This window comes from Macaca thibetana, chromosome 1 (assembly GCF_024542745.1).
Source record: "Macaca thibetana thibetana isolate TM-01 chromosome 1, ASM2454274v1, whole genome shotgun sequence".
NCBI classification, from domain to species: Eukaryota; Metazoa; Chordata; class Mammalia; order Primates; family Cercopithecidae; genus Macaca; species Macaca thibetana.
Window position 1 is genome coordinate 53,621,002 of NC_065578.1, and position 19,242 is coordinate 53,640,243.

A 19,242-nucleotide genomic window follows, 5' to 3' on the forward strand; every position below is an offset into this window, starting at 1 on the left:
CCTCCCCACCCACGCCAGACACAGGACACTGGCTCTCCTGGCCCCACCACCTGGCCGGGCCCCCACCCCGGCCCACTTGTTCATAGTCAGCCAGGCTGCTTTTGACGGCTGCCTCCCTCCAGCCCCGATCTGCCACCCTGAAGAGAGACAAAGAATTATTTATTTGGAGAAAAGAAAAACCCTCAAAGTGTCAGCCAGTGACAGACATGACACTTGCTACACAGGAGCGAGATGCGGGTTTTCTAGTCCGCAGGAGGGCCTTCGCCAGTAACACACCTCGGCTACCCTGGGTGCCCTCAGATGCTCTCTGAAGCCCTACCTGTGCGGCCTTTTTCTGTTTTCTCTTTCCTTAAGACCACTGCGTACCACACCTGGAGGTTGTGAGAATTAACCTGTATTGAAAGTGAGTGCCCAGCACCAGGATGGGGACGTCTGTAATAAACATGGCAAAATCTGAAAAGCAGGTGAGGGTCGACCGGGCTCCCAGGCTGAGACAACAGAACCCTCAGGGCTGTCTTCACTGAGACTCTTGATTTGTTTTGTTTTGATTTTGGTTGGAATTTGATTTGAGGGAAAGACATGATCCCACCACATTTTACATGAACAAAGCAAATCTGACATCCACGCCCAGGACCAAGCCAAAAGAGGCGGTACAATGGTATGGCCAGGAGGCTGGCCGGCTGTCACCATCGGCAGGGACAGTGGAAGAAAGCCAAGAGACACGGTGCCCCTTCCACAGACCACAGCCCTCCCTACTGCCACCCACTCCTTGCCCAAGCCAAAGTCCTGCTTTCTCTGGACGTCACTCTGTTCACCCAAATACCTAAGCCCCTACCATGTACCAGGCAAAGCACAAGGCAGTATCGTCCCTGCCCTTCCTGTAAGAACACAGCACGTCAAGTCCTTCCCGCTCGCCGTTCTAAAACACGAGGCTTTCACTCTGTGCCTGGCATTGGGAGCTCACTCATTTTTGGGGGCCGGGAAAGGGGCATTCCTAGTCTCCCAGTGGGGACAATGGGGCTGGAGGAGGGCCTCTGTTAGCGGAGAGAGCCTGTACACCCAGGGGTGAGAAGGCTCTCTGGTCAGAGAGGAAAATGGAATGTGTCCAATCTCGCCAGGGAAAGGCTGCTCCAGGCTCCTCCCTCCCCTAGGGTCTGGGCTGGGCGCCCAATTTGGTGGCAGCCTGAGCTCCCACACCAGGTCATAGGCAGACCTCCCCGCAGAGCAGCAGACACTGCTGTTTCACTGCTGTTCCAGGGTGAGTGACTGGCTCTGTGGTCTGGACAGGCTAAGTCACACCCCTCCCCTCCTCCTTTTTCCTTCCCCTCCCCATGGTTCCTCCTCACCCACATGCCCAAATGCTTGAGTCTTAATTATACCCTGGACAGGACCCCAGCACCTGGCCTGCCAAATAATTAGACCCAGGAGCAGGCCACAATCGGCTCTGGATCAGAACCAGTGTCTGCTGCGTGCCGTGACAGCTTCTGTCCTCGTGAAAAGAACGCCATGCCGACACATGCTCCGAGTTAAAAACATTTTCAAAAAGAAAACGGGAGGGGGAAAGAAGCCATCTGTATCTCAAGTCTGCAAGGCAGCTCTGGCCAGGGCCAGCTTCGGCTTCCTGAGAAGCTACGGTCCATCGTGGTCCCAGTCCAGGACCTCGGCTCTCACCTAGGGAGGGGTATTCCAGACAAACTCGCTGACTCACTGGAAAGGGTGGCTTTGCGGCCAACACCTGTGCCTCAGAGGTGACCACAGCCTAGTTGTAACGCCCAACCCCTAACCATGGGTTGGGGGTGTTGGTAAAGCCTAGAAAAATTAAGTCAAGTCTGACAGAGTGTGGGCCCCTGAAAGCTTCCTTAAAGTCAGTATATTAGGCAGGGCATGATGGCTCACACCTGTAATCCTAGCACTTTGGGAGGCTGAAGCAGGACAACTGCTTAAGGCCAGGAGTTTGGGACCAGCCCGGCAAACACAGCGAGACCCCCTCTCTACAAAAAAAGAAAAAAAATAATCTGACAATTGGCTGGGCATGGTAGTACATGCCTGTAGTTCCAGCTACTCAGAGACTGAAGCAGGAGGAGTTTGAGGCTGCACTCCATCCTGAGTGACAAGGTAAGACTCCAATACTTTTAAAAAAGAGAGGGCAGGAGTGGTGACTCACACCTGTAATCCCAGCACTTTGAGAGGCCGAGGCGGGTGGATCATGAGGTCAGGTGAGCAAGACCATCCTGGCCAACATGGTGAAACTCTGTCTCTACTAAAAATACAAAAATTAGCCGGGCGTGGTAGCGTGCGCCTGTAGTCCCAGTTACCCAGGAGGCTGAGGCAGGAGACTCACTTAAACCCAGGAAGCAAAGGTTGCAGTGAGCTGATACCACGCCACTGTACTCCAGCCTGGGTGACAGAGTGAGACACTGTCTCAAAAAAAAAAAAAAAAAAAAAAGAGAGTCAGTATAGTCTTCATTCTTTTAGTTTATGTCCTTGTAGATTTGTGTTTCCAATAACCAATTTTTAACACACTTTTGCTAGAATAATAGTCTTATAAGGACATTTTGTTTCAGCTACATCTCCAGTTTATGCTCTCACCAAGGTGATCACCACTTTCTCCAAACTGTCACCCCCACCTGGGTGGGGCACCTAGCCGAGGCCCTCAAATGACTTGGCTCAACCAAGTCCACACCCACCCACCCATGCTGGGACCAAAAGGTATCATTTACCACCACCTTACAGAGGAGGAAGCAAAACTCAGGTGAGTCCAAGCAACAAGTCCAAAAATGACAGAGCCAGCCAGCGCAGCAAGACAGGGTGACCCCACAATCTCATGAGGGGATGCTGGGAAGCATTCCTGTGCCCTCCTAGGGGACAAGTCAACTGGAACCAGCAGGATATATCTTATATTTAAAGATGTGCAGTTAGGCCGGGCATGGGGGCTCATGACTGCAATCCAAGCACTTTGGGAGGCCGAGGTGGGTGGATCATCTGAAGTCAGGAGTTCAAGACCAGCCTGGCCAACATGGTGAAACCCCATCGCTACTAAAAATACAAAAATTAGCTGAGCATGGTGGCAGGCACCTGTAATCCCAGCTTCTCCAGAGGCTGAAGAAGGAGAATTGCTTGAACCCAGGAGGCAGAGGCTGCAGTGAGCCGAGACTGTGCCACTGCATTCCAGCCTGGGCAACAGAGTGAGACTCTGTCTCAAAAAATAAAAAAGTAAAACGTATATATGTGCAGTAACCTTTTATTTTTATTCTTTTTTTTACAGACAGGGTCTCACTATGTTGCCCAGGCTGGTCCTGAACTCCTGGGCTCAAGCAATCCTCCCACCTTCGCCTCCCAAAGTGGTAGGATTACAGACATGACCCACTGCACCCAGCCAGTTAGCACTTTAAAATATATAAACGCCAAATAAAGGGGAGGAAAATAGTCTATGAGCTCTGTGAGGGCAAAAGATTTGCTGGTGTCTTTGCTTCCATAGCCAAACAGCAGAGGCATCAAATATTTAATGAATGGAAGACCAGACAGATTAGATGAATATGTGAGAAAAACAAGTATCTTCGATGACCTATGGGTGGATTTTTGGATAAAATATCTTCCTAAACTGATACCATTAGGACAATCGTAGCAGAAAGTAGTTGTTTAAAGGGGGTAAGCATTTTAGGCCCTTGGAAAAGCCCGGATGGCAGGCTTAGAAATAAAGAAGCCCCAGCAAGGCATGGTGGCTCACGCCTGTAATCCCAACACTTTAGGAGGCTGAGACGGGTGGATCACCTGAGGTCGGGAGTTTGAGATCAGCCTGACCAACATGGAGAAACCCCTTATCTACTAAAAATACAAAATTAGCTGGGCGTGATGTGTTGGCGCTTGCCTGTAATCCCAGCTACCCAGGAGGCTGAGGAAGGAGAATCCCTTGAACCCAGGAGGTTGCAGTGAGCCGAGATCGTGCCATTGCACTCCAGCCTGGGCAACAAGAGTGAAATTCCGTGACAAAAAAATAAAATAAAGAAAAAAATAAGTCCCGGCTGGACATGGTGGCTCACGCCTGTAATCCCAGCACTTTGGGAGGCCGAGGCAGGCGGACTGCCTGAGCTCAGGAGTTTGAGACCAGCCTGGGCAACACAGTAAAACCCTGTCTCTATTAGAATACAAAAAAAAAAAAATTAGCCGGGCGTGGCGGCGTGCGCCTGTAGTCCCAGTTGCTCGGGAGGCTGAGGCAGGAGAATTTCTTGAACCCAGGAGGCGGAGGTTGCAGTGAGCAGAGATTGCGCCACTGCACTCCAGCCCGGACGACAGAGCGAGACTTCGTCTCTAAAAGGAAAAAAAAAAAGAGAGAAAAAAGAAAGAAGTCCCTGTACTACAGTGTGGCTAGACCCTCCTTGAAGAACAGATAAGAGCCATTCACAATTAGAAGCAACCCTGCACACAGAGACCACAGCCCCAAGCCCTAAGCCACCCACACTGGAATCTTGTTTATCCTTGGCTAAGCAAACGCAAGTCTTCTCAGATAATGCAAAGGTCAACTGCAGACTTGTATGGCCTGATAAAATCGCCACCAACCCTGAATTACAGGTGGTTCAATAATAAAATATTTCTACACAGTTATGAGGGAGAGAAAGAAATCAGAAGGGGGCTATTTTCCATCATCCTCCGTTAACACCCCACTAAGACACAGGCTGAGTGATGGAGTTCTGGATTCCAGACCACATCCCTGTCCACCCTATTCCCCAACTCCCTTTATAAAAAGCAAGAACTGGGCAGGAGAACAGTCACGGGGCTTCTAGCCTGAGAGGCCTCAGAAGTTGTCAAAAGGCTGGGTTAACTGAACAGAGAGCATTTTCCCACACACCTCTGAGGACACTTCACATCTGAAGCTCCATCAATGAGTCAAAGACCTACTTCAGAAAAGAAAGGCAAACACCAAGGCCAGGGCTCGAACTCAGCAGACGAACTTGGACTTGTTCTGAGGGCTTTAAGACTTCAGGGAGCTGTTCAAATGCACAGACTGCACAGAGAGGCCCTGGGAGGTGGGCAGCCTCCTGATCCTCCCTGATCACTCTTTCAGCCAACAAATGTTAAGTGGGGATCCACCAAGCGTCAGGGCCTCAATTTACAAGACCCACCACAAGCTCTGCCCCCAGAGGCTCAAAGATTATTAGAAGCGTCTTAGAATCACGTGATGTCTAAACTGAGACATGAAAAATAAACAGGGTTCCCCGAGAGGAGAAAGAATGGCAGCAAGTGCTCCAAGCTGGGAGAACAGCCTGTGCAAAGGCCCCAAGGCAGAGAGCTGGCCCTTCCCTAACTACAGCCCAGGAATCTCAGGCTGCACATTCCACCCCAGCAACAAAAATAGACATCTTTTTTTTTTTTTAATGTTAGGTCCCCAAATAATTTTTATTTCAAAACACAGAAATATTCCATTAAGTCCCTCTAAAATTTTTTTTCCAACATACAAGGCCCATCACCTTCTCATCTCTCCCCATTGACCACCTTTCCATTTCTGCAGTGGTTTTCCAAAAGCAGTAGCTTCTATTCCTAAACAGTTCACATGGGCCTCCAGTTGTGGACACACCCTATCTCCTCACTGGTTACTGGTGGCCCCAGCTGCCTGTTCACATCTCCAGAGCAGGCCTGGGCAGGCACAGGGAAGGACAGACTTCCTAACCAAAAAAAAAGATCAAACCACAGGCCGGGAAGGAAGTAGGAAGTCATCCTGAGCACAGATCCCTAGATGAGGCCTGAGCACAGCCCCTGGTGGCAGACAGTGGGCAGTCCCTCCCCAGATGGACTGGGGAAGCTGGCACTTAGGAAGAGAAAGATCGTTTAGGGACAGGGAGCAGGATGAAACACTTCCCTGGCCCTTCTCAAGGACATGGTGTGTGCTGGGGACATATAAACACTTCTAACCTAAAAGCATTTGGCTCCCTTGGCTGTCTTTGTCCTCACCCCTGCTCCCCACCAAAAACAGACTTCAGGAAGAAAATGAATCAAGTTTTACAAGCTTCCCTATTTACCCAGGGCTACAAATCTATCAGTGGGTAAGCTTTTAAAATGTTCTCTCTCCTAGCACTGTCCCTTCCCTTCTATCTACCACTGCCCCCAGCCCCAAACACACACACACACACACATAACCTCTTATGGGTTTCTTTAACCTTGACTATGGATCCTGTATCTGAAGGAGGAATTCCAAATTCAGAATACACACGAGTCCACCATTCATAAATACTTCCTGCTTTTCATTCCACTCCTCTCACTTATTCGTGTTTCTAAACGCGCCCCAGAATCACTCCCTAAGCACAGATACCTTCCTTTCAGCCTCTCATTCTTTCATTCCTGAAATATCTTCTAACATGCTCTGCTTCATTATCTCAAAGCAGTACTGCAGGCTGAGTACAATTCCCATTTTACAGATAAGGACACTGAGGCTCAGAGGTTAATCAACTGGCACAGGTTACACTCTGGATGAAGGCTCTTGTGGGGATTATAACCCAGGCTGCTTAACCTTCAAAAGCTCTCATTCTCTGCACCTTGGGTCCCCAGTATCCCATATCCATCAGACACAAAAACTAAAGTTGTTTCCTTTTTCAAGGAAAAATGACCCATTCTGGATCATCCACAGCTTTAAATATTGCATCTTGAAAGCTAAAGCCCATTTTAACTGATGCTTCAAAAAGTATCATGGAAGACTCAGCCCACAAGAAAACCATCCAGAAAGTAGAGACTGTGCGTAACATGCGGCATGGTTCAGTGCAGTCCTAGAGGCACAGATGTTTAGGATGGCTCTCCCTCAAGACAGGGATGCTGCTGTCCAGTGGGCAGTCAGGGGCCTGGGGTTACAGCTTCAACCCCTCGCTCCCCACAGGAGGAGGGGTTTCCTTTGTGCAAGGAAAAGCAAGGGCTGGGTGGCCTTCTTGCAGTGGCCCATGAGCCTATTCTTAGGATTGACATCCTTCAGATAAATTTCATCCTTCAGATAAAATGCCCCATGGGCACAGCATCTTACAGAGCTGCCCACATCATAAACTCCCAGGAGCTGGGGAGGATGGGGAGATGGGATGGTCCCCTCTGGCCAATGAGGGGATCCACACTGTACTGGGGCCCTTGGCTGGAAGCATCTCAGGTGTTCTCACCCCCAGTTTCAAGGTTGCTCATATCCCGTATTCCAGTGTCAGCAGGGGAAACAGGGGGAAGCAATGACATAGCGTTCACCAGAAAAACAAAGCAGGAAGAAGGACCTACTCCATCTTCAAACCCATCTACCCGAACCATGCTAAATTACCTGGCTGGCTTCAATCCATAATCCATAAACTGATCCTACTTTTTTTTTTTGTTTTAAGAGACGGAGTTTCACTATGTTGTCATGAGCATGATCATAGCTCACTGCAGCCTCCAATTCCTGGGCTCAAGCAGTCCTCCTGCCTCTGCCTCCCAAGTAGCTGGACTATAGGTGCACACCACCTCACCCAGCTGAACTGGCCCTACTTTCTGATCCCATCTTCCTTCCAAGCAAGAGGCCTCTCTCCTGTCATCCCCAGCTATTACTTAACATGAGTCCCTTCTTCCGCCTGTCAGCACCTGCCCCCAGTACATTCTCCCCCTGACCCTCCACAACAGGGCACCTCATTCTCCAGCTCTCAGCTTTCCTCTGGCAGTCGGCAAAACTTATTCTATGAAGTAAGAAGGTCCGTTCCATCCGTCCATCTTCCTGAGATGCCGGTGTATGAGAAGACACTTGATACAACACTGGGTATGATTACTCACACGTGCTGGTGTCCCAAAGAGCCCACTGGGCTTCCTTCACAGGGGATTCCTCCCCGGATCATTTACTATTGCTTATAGTTTCCAGGGCACTGGCCAGAAAAAAGCCTGAAGTTGAGAGAATCAGGGAGACCCTCAAAAAGAACTCAATAATTCGACCGCTTAAAGCTGAAATCCAACCTCTCATTGACAGCAAAAACGGAGCTGCCAAAAACCAAGCCATGCCTCTTCAAGAAAGGAAGGATTTCCAACTAACCCTTTCAACTAAATCCAACGTGGGTTCTTTGCTGAAATTCCTCCTACTCTACAGAAGGGCCTTCTCGGATTATTTTCCTTCAAAAACACATCATTTACACATTGAGTGTCTTTACTTTCCAAACCATTCAGAATTAGGGAAAGGGGGGAAAAACACGTCTGTTTCTATTTGAAACTGTCAAAATTAGCATTCAGTAATTAAAAATCACACCCTTTCTCTTAATAACCTAACCAGCATGATACAATCAGGTTGTGCCAACTCTTTAATCTAATTGACTAATTACAGATTTTAATTTAGTCAGTTACTGAACAACTGTTGACAATTTGTTTTCATTAGGGACAGAACAGAATAAATATTTAGGCTTCCAGTCACAAAGACTCCTGCGATCGGCTCTGCACCGTGACCCCAACTTCAGAGCGAGCTTCGGCTCCATCAATATCCTCAGACACAGGTACCCTTGCTGCACTCAAGTCACTTCTCAGCGAGGCCCTGAGCCAGAACAAGCCTTCCCAAAAGTCCCTCTTAAGGCAAAAGCCTTACGTACAAGCAGCGGCCTCCATTCCCAAAGTACAGGCAATTCCCAAATTCACACACGTCACTCAAGAAGTGGCAAACACTTAAATGTTGTGAAGAAAAATAAATTCAACGCTACATGTCACTGGCTTTTAAGCAACAAAATAAGTTAACAGTCAAAATAGGTTTATCTGCATTCATCTCACCGAGAAGCAAACTGTCACTGACATTTTTTTTTTAAGACACACGTTTACAGGTTTCTACTGAAATGATCCAATTCTTTCAAAGTGCATTTTTCCTCAAGGTCCCCATCTCCCAAAGTCATGCAAAAGTTTGTCAAAGTAGCAGCATAGCTCAAAGGTAGAGTGGGGTCCTGGGTTCAAATTCCAGCTCTACTATCTAATGACTTCATAACAATGGGCTCATGCCTTCACTTCTCTGAGCCCTGGCTTCCTCATCCAAGAAATGGGGTCATAACAGCCCCTACCTTGTAGAGTGTTACAGGGATTAAATGTCATGCCCACATACAGTGCCTGGCCTGGGGTAAATGCAGTAAATGGTGGTTACTGCAGTTTCAGAAACTGTTGTTGTATCCCTCACTGTCCCCATGCTACAAATTAGGAAAGAACGCAGACAATAATCTGTCAAAAGTTACCAAGCTATTAAGTGGGAAAGCTTGGTGGAAAAGGATAATTTCTGGACTTGTTGTCCAGTGATCCATCTCCTACAGGTAATGCCAGCTCAGAACCGCAGGGAATATGGGACCCCTGCCTTGGGATATCTGTAGGGAGAGGAGGCTCTGCAGATGGGAGCTGTCCATGCAGGCTCTTAAACCCCCAGTGTGTCTACCCTCCAAGCTGCACTGCCCTAACAGAGAAGCCTTGCTTGCACAGCCAGGAGAGCAGGGGTGGATGACCTACAGAGGGCTCCGCCATCTCCGGAGAGAACACTGCATTCTAACCTTCCTCAGTCCTGAGGGAAACATGAGGGATGCCCCTCTACAGAGGTCAACCCTGGCCAAGCCAGGACAAAGCGAGAAGGCACCACTGCTAGGTGGGTCCTGCCTAAGGATTCTAACCAGGTCCCTGGAAAACTTTACTGGGGGCTCTTGAGCCATTGCTAATATTAAGTTCTAGAAGAATCGGGTCTGCCTCAATTGACATGGAACTAAAATTTCCAATGTGTTTCTGTTGACTAGAATTCTGTTCTACCAACCTGGTGTGCTCACGTTGGTTCCTCTGAGGTGATGAGAAAGTCTCATCAGCAGCTATATAGTTCTCATTTTCCACATTTCTTCATTAAAATTAATGGTGACTCGATGCATGCAATCTCTTTGTAAATAAAATATTTTCAAGTGTGGAGTCCACAGGAGGTGGTAGGAGATTTAATAAAAGGGGGTCTTTTCAGTGAAGAGAGAGGAGAGAGAGCAAACCTTTTCTTTGTTACATAGGTCCCAAAGCCAAGATGTTTTCTTCCTGGATGAGGTCATTAATAAACCAGCCCAATCCCTCTACCCACAGAGAAGCACCGCACCAGTCAGGAACCCTACGAGCCCAGGCCAGGCTTCAGCTGGCTCATCTCCCTCAGGACCCACCTGGTCCTGCCAGTCTCAGCATCAAACCACCCCAGGCTGGGCAGGAGGTCGTCAATTAACGAGACAGAAAAGATGCCAAATCTGGACCAGGCACAGTGGCTCACACCTGTAATCCCAGCACTTTGGGAGGCCGAGGCAGGAGGATCACTTGAAGCCAGGAGTTTGAGACCAGCCTGGGCAACATGGCAAACCCTGCCTCTACCAAAAGAAAAAAAAATAGAAAAATTAGCCGGGCATGGTGGCACATGTCTATAGTCCCAGTTACTTGAGAAGGCTGAGGTGGGAGAATCACCTGAGCCTGGGGAGGTTGAGGCTGCAGTGAGCTGAGATCATGCCACTGCACTCCAGCCTGGGCAACACAGAGAGACCCTGTTTCAAAAAAAAAAAAATTTTTTTTTTTTTTTTTTTTTTTTATTAAGAAGACTAACCTATTAAGTCTACCTTGCCCATGGCTGAATCCCTCTAAGTGCCTCCATTTCCTTCTCTACAAAATAGGAATAACAGAACTTAACCCACAGGGCCGTTTTGAGTATGACAACAGACAAAACCTAAAGCACTTACAACAGTGCCTGGCATACAGTTAGTACCCAATAATTGTTTGCTATTGTCATCAGTTCTTCTGTCATGAAACAGGAGGAATGCCTGTCCTCTATACTACCCAACAGGGAAATAACGAAGAATGCCTTTTAAGGGTCGGAACACATAGTAAGTGCTCCATAAGCACCGGTTTGCTTTGTTAAATAGAAAATTCATTATTACTAAGCCATAATGCTGTCATTTAGAAACTCATCCCTCACCAAGAATTCACCACCCCAACTACCAATGGTTAACCTCCCATGAAGACTTGTCACTCTCTAAAATCCCGGGGACCAGAGGCAAACATCCTGATTTCCTCCTAGTCTTTTCTCGTCCAGCTCCCTCTGAAGAAGAGGCTGCCAGCAAAGTAACACCAAAGAAAGTATGTGGCGACAGTCAACTAGATTTAAGTTCATTTTCTGTAGCTTGGGGTCAGAATCGACTGAAGCACTCTGGTGATCAAGTTTTCTGCAATTCCCTATTCCACGCATTAGCTCGCTGACAGAAATTCACTGCGGTATTTAAAGTGGCAGCCATCACAACTAACTCAAATTGTATTGGCTTCCCCGATGCTGAAATGCTCTGCTGAAACCATCAATTGGCCAATTCGGAGATAACGTGGTGGCTGAAATTCCCTGTCATGCTGTAAAATCCCCTTTTGAAGCGGCTCACCAGCGCGGAGATCGTGGAGAGCCTTGCCTGGAGCTGCGGGCCAGGGCCGCCGCCCGTAACACAAGCGGGCTCCGAGCGGGATCTGGCCAGCAGGCGGGTGGCGCTGCCAAGAGGAAGAGCCTCCAGAGAGAGGATAACATTTTCTACTGGAAGCCTTCTAAAAGCCGGCAAGCAAAGACCGGCAGCGCGCACACGCCCGGCACCAGGCCTGCCCACTGGGCCGTCTGCCCCCTCAGCACCAGCCGGATGGCCAAAGCCACAGGAAGCTCTCGGCCTCTCCCAAAGAAAGCTGCAAAATTCCTAAAGGATGGCACAGACACAGACACGAGCGCCAGTCTCTTAGGTGGAGGTTTTCTCAAGTCAGTGGTGGCCCCAGGCTTGCTGTGTCACCAGCCTGCTCTAGCCTCAGTGTCCCCATCTGGAAACTGAGTGTCTCCTTCTTCTTGCACATCTGAAACAGCCTTCTCAAAGGGGACTACAACTCACAAAGCATTTTCACGAGCTCTCACCCAACTTCCAAAAAGCTGGAGGGGCAGAAAAAAGCTGGCCACTGTTTCCTATCATTTTGCAGATACCAGACAACTTACCCAAGGCCATCTGAAAGAATCAGATCTTGTACTTTGGTCATCCAAGTCCAAATCCCATGTATGGTCCACAACACTGCATCTAATGACAAAGACCTGCAGGCAGCGGGCGCCGGGCAATAACTACCCACCAACCATCTGCTATTTCCATCCAGTCTGTAAAGCTACGCTCTGCCCCTCTCAAAGCTCAAAGCACTGCAGCCGTATCCTAGAATGTGGGAGAGGCCTGCTCCCCCCAACTGCCTCCTCTCTCAAACAGCCTTTTGTGACTGGGAAAGAAGGATCAGAGGAAAACCTCAGGCAGCGGCCCCAGGGAGCAGTCGTGCTTCTTAAGGTCAGAGGACTGTGAAACAGAAGTGAAATGTCAGGCGCTTCACCCAAACACAAAGAGCAGGGGACACAAAACCTGCCCTAGAAGCTGTGCAAACAGCTGTCACCAGGAGGGGACAGGGAATTTGGGAGGCTGGGTCAACCTGGGTCAGACAGGATGCCTTACGACCTATGCTCACCACCGCTACTGCCTGAGCCCTGTTCAGACACAAGCTCCACAGGGGGCAAGGGACCCCCCCACCTCAATCACAGACAGGCAGGAGGAGCCGCCCCACAGCCAGCCAGCAGGGAAAGGCTGCAAACTTCTCCAGCTCTGCCTAGAGAGCCACGTGGACTCAGCGATGAAGAAGAGTGTCCCTGCACTCCCAGGCCCTCTCCTCCCGCGCCCACTCCAGAGGGGTCCAGGCCACAGTCCCGCCCCCTCCAACGGGAGCTGTTGCTTACTCTGCCTTCAATAAGCATCTGTTGAGACTTTCTGTGCATTCAATGCACTAAGACTATGGCAGCAAACCACAGAGACAAAGATACCAGGTGCCTGCCAGGCACCACTCTGAAAGCACAAGAGGTGGTGGGGGAACAATTCCCCGAGAACTCTCTAAGGGATGGATCATTTCCTTCTAGTACAGATCTGGAAACTGAGGCTCAGCAATTGCTTGTCGCTTGACACAAGTCACTTAACTTGTAGGAACTAAGATTCAGTCTCAGCTCTCTCTGGGCAAGTGGCCTTCTGACTTTGCGTTGAGCCCCAAAATAAGGCAAATTCTACAACACAAACCCAGGGCACACTTACTTTTATATGCACACGTAAAACACTGAAAACAGACATTTCCGGAAACAATACTTGTGTTTACTCTGTGTAATACGGTTGTTTCTCTTTTGATAATTACCAGTCATGACCCACTAAGTTGGTTTCATGATGGACTAATGGGTCACAGCTCACAGTTTACAAAACAATGCTTCACCATGTGCCCCTTGTCCATCTTCATTAAAACATGTACTTAACACACTTGATGCCTGGGCAGGAATCAAATCCTTCTCACTTCTCAAGGCTCAGAGCCTTGCTCACCGACCTCAGAATGCTTTCAAGACCTGCAACAGGCACCAGGAATGGGGTAGCAGAAAGGGCAAGAAGTTCTTCCCCTCAAGGAGCTTTCATTCCAGAAAGGGGAAGGGAAGAGACACAACCTTAACTGAAATAACTCTCCTTCCAGGCAGCTGGTAACAAATGACTAAGAGAGTTACAGAGTTAGTTCCTGGGGAAAAAAACAGAAGAGGGATGTCTTCCCATAGGTGTCGTCCTGGCAGGCCTGGTAGAGGCAGCCACATTCCAGGCTAGCATCAGCTCTACAGAAGGAATAGTCGGCAGGCGAGGAAAAAACCCTCTCAGGTGGTACGGTACCAAGCAGGAATCATGGGGAAGAGGCCAAAGTGGCTGGGGAAAGTGCCTGTTCCAGATTCCTAGAAAATGAGAAGTCACTGGGAGAGGAGAAAATGGACAGTGATGGGACAACTTCAGGCCAGGAGCATCTGAGCGTCTACTCTCTTCTCATCCTCACAAGCACCCCGGCTGGCTTGGAAGCTGCATATGTGACTTGCTCCTCCAATCACTGGGGCGGGGAGAACATATGTGACTTGCCACCACAATCCCTCGGGGGTTACCTGAAACCCAGGGATCCAGAGAGCTGATCAACAGGGGAACCAGCCCATGATGGTTCACACTTCACAGGCACACGCCTCTCACCCCAAGGTCATTCTGCTGGCCCCTTGTTATCAGTCACTGAGAACACTGCCCATCAGGAAGCCAGGACTCAGAGCAGGCCGGAGGTGAGGTAAGAAAAACGACAGCACAGGCCGGGTGTAGTGGCTCACGCCTATAATCCCAGCACTTTGAGAGGCCCTGACAGTAGGATCCCTTGAAGCCAGAAATTCAAGACCAGCCTAGGCAACAAGCAAGACCACGTCTCTACAAAACATCAAAAATAAATTTAAAAAAAGAAAAATGACAGCACACATTTATGCAGAACTTACCCTGTGCTAGGCACTACTATATATGGTGTGTATGTGTGTAAACTTAATCTTTATGACCTTATAAAGGTATACTTTATTTTTTTATTTTTTTGAGACTGAGTCTTGCTGTATCACCTAGGCTGGAGTACAGTGATGCAACCTCGGCTCACTGCAACCTCCACCTCCTGGGTTCACACTATTCTCCTGCTTCAGCCTCCAGAGTAGCTGGGACTACAGGCACCCACCACCACGTCCAGCTAATTTTTCTATTCTTAGTAAAGACAGGGTTTCATCATGTTGGTTGGCCACGCTGGTCTCTAATTTCTGACCTCAAGTGATTCGCCTGCCTCGGCCTCCCAAAGTGTTGGGATTACAGGCGTGAGCCACGGCGCCCGGCCTGGTATACTTTATTAACCCCATTTTCCACCGGAGGAAGTTGAGGCTCAGAGGTTACTTAAGGTGCCCATGTTTGCACAGCTTGTAACTGCAACAAGGCAAAGGAAAGAAAGCATCCTGGACTCCTGATGAGGCTTGCAGGTTTGAGTTCTACTGGTAACTTCACGCAGGGCACTTTTCCCTCTGGGCATGTTTCTTTAGCTACTTGAAACAACACTAGGTGACCTCCAGTTCCATCACCTGCAATCCCGCTATTTTTATCTACGATAAATGTATATTTCACTACAACACAGGGGTGGGACTGTTTACCTCCCCGCACCGCGCCCCCAACTCCATATTGACTCTGTATCTTGGTCTCTTAGAAAAACAAGATCATGGCCGGGCGCGGTGGCTCACGCCTGTAATCCCAGCACTTTGGGAGGCCGAGACGGGCGGATCACGAGATCAGGAGATCGAGACCATCCTGGCTAACACGGTGAAACCCCGTCTCTACTAAAAATACAAAAAAAATTAGCCGGGCGCGGTGGCGGGCACCTGTAGTCCCAGCTACATGGGAGGCTGAGGCAGGAGAATGGCGTGAACCCAGCAGGCAGAGCTTGCAGTGAGTGGAGATCGCGCCACTGCACTCCAGCCTGGGCGACAGAGCAAGACTCCGTCTCAAAAAAAAAAAAAAAAGAGGCCGGGCGCGGTGGCTCAAGCCTGTAATCCCAGCACTTTGGGAGGCCGAGGCGGGTGGATCACGAGGTCAGGAGATCGAGACTATCCTGGCTAACATGGTGAAACCCCGTCTCTACTAAAAATACAAAAAACTAGCCGGGTGTGGTGGCGGGCGCCTGTAGTCTCAGCTACTTGGGAGGCTGAGGCGGGAGAATGGCGTGAACCCGGGAGGCGGAGCTTGCAGTGAGCCGAGATCACGCCACTGCACTCCAGCCTGGGAGACACAGCGAGACTCCGTCTCAAAAAAAAAAAAAAAGAAAGAAAGAAAAACAAGATCATTCCCCACAATTCTTTTTAAGCCCACATCACATCCTGGACTGCATCTGTCTCTTCAACTAGACAGTGAGCATAGTAGGAGCTTGGTAACCTCAAAACATGGTAGTGTCTTATTCTCCTGGTCTGACAGCCGCCTGATCAAGGCCTCAGGATCACCCCAGGAAGTCAAAAGAAAAAGAAGCCAATGTGGTCAGAACCAGCTTCCCTGCCATGGCTGGCACTTCCCTTCTCAATCTCACTGTCTCCTTAAGACTCCTTTTTTTATTATATGTGGGAATCCCACAAAGGGGATTCCCACATACAATAAAAGGGGAAAATTCCCTCATAAAACAAAAAAAAATCAGGGACAGTCTGAGCACCTGCCAGGGCAGGATACCTACCAAAGAGAACAGTCCAAGACCCCTCATTTCATCCCTGTTAACAAAGACACAGGATTTCACAGCACAACCAACTTTCCCTGGACAGCTTTCCAAGCCTCTCTCACAGCCATCCCCATGGTGGGCTGCGCCAGGACAACCCTTGAGCCTATTTTACAGTAAAGAGATGGACCTTGAGAAATGAAGGCCCCCACAGCTATCAAGGACGCGAAGCTGAAATGCAAATCTAGATTCCTGCTGATGCCAAGCTTCATGCCCTCTGGGCCTTACCACTTAAGCCATGCAGTGGCCACACGCGGGAGTGGGAGAGGACCATTCTGCCCAATACAGATAAGGGACACAGACATCTCAGGGGAGCATTTATCAGTACCAGTCTGTGACAGGACCGCCAGCTCTGCCCCTTGAGAGGGTGCGGGGGTGACACATGACAGCAGGGACGGGCAGTGGGGGGGTTAGAATCAATTCTCCCTGGATACTGAGGGATGACTGTACTATATTACTTAACTCTCACAACCACTATGCAAAGGAATCACCATTCCTCCATGCTACAGATGGGAAAACTGAGGATCCCGGCCAGGAAGTGAGGATCCCTGACGATTTCCAGCCAGGAAATGACAGAGTGGAAACTAGAATTCACATGGGAGTCTAAGCCACCAGTCAGAACCCAAACCCTTTAAAATCCAGAGGATTCAAAACCCAGGAAAAGAAATGCAGAACACAGAGAGAAACACTGCTAAAACTCATCTTGCCAAGGCTACAAAAACCCCATTACCAGCCAGGCGCGGTGGCTCACGCCTGTAATCCCAGCACTTAGGGAGGCTGAGGCAGTCAGATTACAACGTTAGGAGTTCGAGACCAGCCTGGCCAAGATGGCGAAACCCTGTCTCTACTAAAAATACAAAAAATTAGCTGGGTGTGGTGGCACATGCCTGTAATCCCAGCTACTCAGGAGGCTGAGGCAGGAGAATCACTTGAACCCGGGAGGCAGAGGTTGCAGTGAGCTGAGATCGCACCATTGCACTCCAGCCTGGGCAACAAGAGCGGGGAAGAAAAAAAAAACATTACCCCAGTGAATCAAAAAAAACAATCATGATTGTCTATTTGCTGTAAGCTCCCAGCAACATGTATTAAAGAAGTTTATGTGAATCGTCTAATGCACTTGTACCATGGTCAGAATTATTACCAAGCTAAAAAAGATTAATTTTTCTAAATACTCTAAACCCTCAGACACTATTATAAAGGCTACAGCTAGTGTAACATTTCTGTTATCTTGGCTGACAGACCCCCAAGCACACACACCTCCCTGCCACTTCTCCCTGTTAAGGCGTAAACACACACAGTCTCATACAGAAAGAGGCAGGGAAGCCAAGGGAAGGAGGCACCCTTGACCTGAGGTTCTCCACTTGAGAACCTGCCTCCCTCACAAAATTCAGACGACCTAAGGAACTGTGAGGAGAGCTGGGTGTCTCCCAGCTCCCTCTGAGTGCTGGCTGGCACAGAGCTAACTCTCAGTCCAAGTTTGCAAATGCTTAGCTAACAAAGATGGCATTATGCGAAAGATTGGTGCACACTGCTGGTCTGGGAGTTCAAATGAAGTGACCACTGCCAAAAACTTTGTTTGGGTCCCCACCACTCCCCCCGCCCCACCTCCTGCCTTGAAATAAAGGGCAAGGATTTGCAATTTGGGGTCTTGCCGCCACTTGAAACCCATTAAGGTGGCTGCATTACTCGGGTTCTGGCAAAATGCAATTCCAGTTTCTCATTTAATGTTTAATTAGATACCGATGGAGGAGTCTGGCAGCCTCTGGGGTTAAGAGGAATTGCAGAAAACGGGGCGGGAGCCTAAAGAGGGGCCGCAACCCAAAGCCTCCGCTCCAAGGGGAATGGGGGAGAGGGAAAAAAAAGTGTGTATGTTTTGTATTTTTAATCTGCCACACAAGGGTGCCAAGGGTCAGAGCCAAAGGCAACACCGTGAACTTGCCAGGACCTCTGGGCAGATAGCTAGCCTGGCTTATCACGGGGCAGCACACTCCCCCAGCTCCTTGAAGCCCAGCTGCAAGCCTTCTCCACCTATTCCAGCCTGCACTGCCACCCTCTCATCCCCCTCCCCCTAAAGGGTTCTGGCAGGCATGGACACTCCCTGCCTGGCAGGAACCTCAGCTCAGCACATCCAAGGAGAGCCCTCTCAAATATCACTTTGCTATTTCAAACCCACCAAGGATGCTGGACCCCTGCCACACAGCCACAAATACCTCAGCGCCAGCCCACGCCCACGACTCTGGGGTACTTTCTTGCTTTAACCAACCCTCCTCAAGGCAGTCTCCCCTCTGCTGAGGAAGGAGTCAGCAGAGTCTTGCTGGGGTGGGAGCACAGGGCCAGGAAGCCAGCCTCACTGAGGTAGAACACAAAACAGTCAAGATGAGGCCGGGCGCGGTGGCTCACGCCTGTAATCCCAGCACTTTGGGAGGCCGAGATGGGCGGATCACGAGGTCAGGAGATCGAGACCATCCTGACTAACACAGTGAAACCCCGTCTCTACTAAAAAAATACAAAAATTAGCCGGGCGCGGTGGCGGGCACCTGTAGTCCCAGCCACACGGGAGGCTGAGGCAGGAGAATGGCGTGAACCCAGGAGGCGGAGCTTGCAGTGAGTGGAGATCGCGCCACTGCACTCCAGCCTGGGAGACAGAGCGAGACTCCGTCTCAAAAAAAAAAAAAAAAAAAAAAACAGTCAAGATGAAAGGGAACTCAGGTCTACAGAGGAAGGAAACTGAGGCAAGCAAGGAAAATTCATCAAGGTCATGGAACTCCATGTCCATTTCACTCCCAAAGTTCTTCACCGAGAATCATAGAGGGGCCTGGGGTTGGAGCAGCTGTCCCTGAACCTCCCGAAACCATGCACAAGTCCCCTCTATGAGGGCTTTCTGGAAATACTGTCCACAGCTTTTACCACATTTTCCCTGCCAAAAGGTAAAAGCCACTGCACCACAGCAAACCCGCTTCCCAGAGTTCAGGTCTCACCTCTGCCAGTGACTCCGCAATTCACCTTGCAGAGGCTCCGTTCAAATTCTGTTAAGTTCGTGTCTTCAGTGAACATGTGGGGGGGCACCAACCAGCATACCTGGTGCCAGATATGCTTCAGGTCAACTGCAAATACCTCCCCTCTGTTTTGCAGGGATTCTCTATC

At 49.5% G+C, this 19,242-nt stretch overlaps 1 protein-coding gene across 4 annotated transcripts in view; it reads right to left on the reverse strand.

Moving 5' to 3' along the window:
* The window catches only part of SSBP3 (single stranded DNA binding protein 3), a 180,760-nt gene that overhangs the window by 153,223 nt on the left and 8,295 nt on the right, over positions 1 to 19,242 (reverse strand). The gene's annotated exons all lie outside the window — the stretch shown is intronic.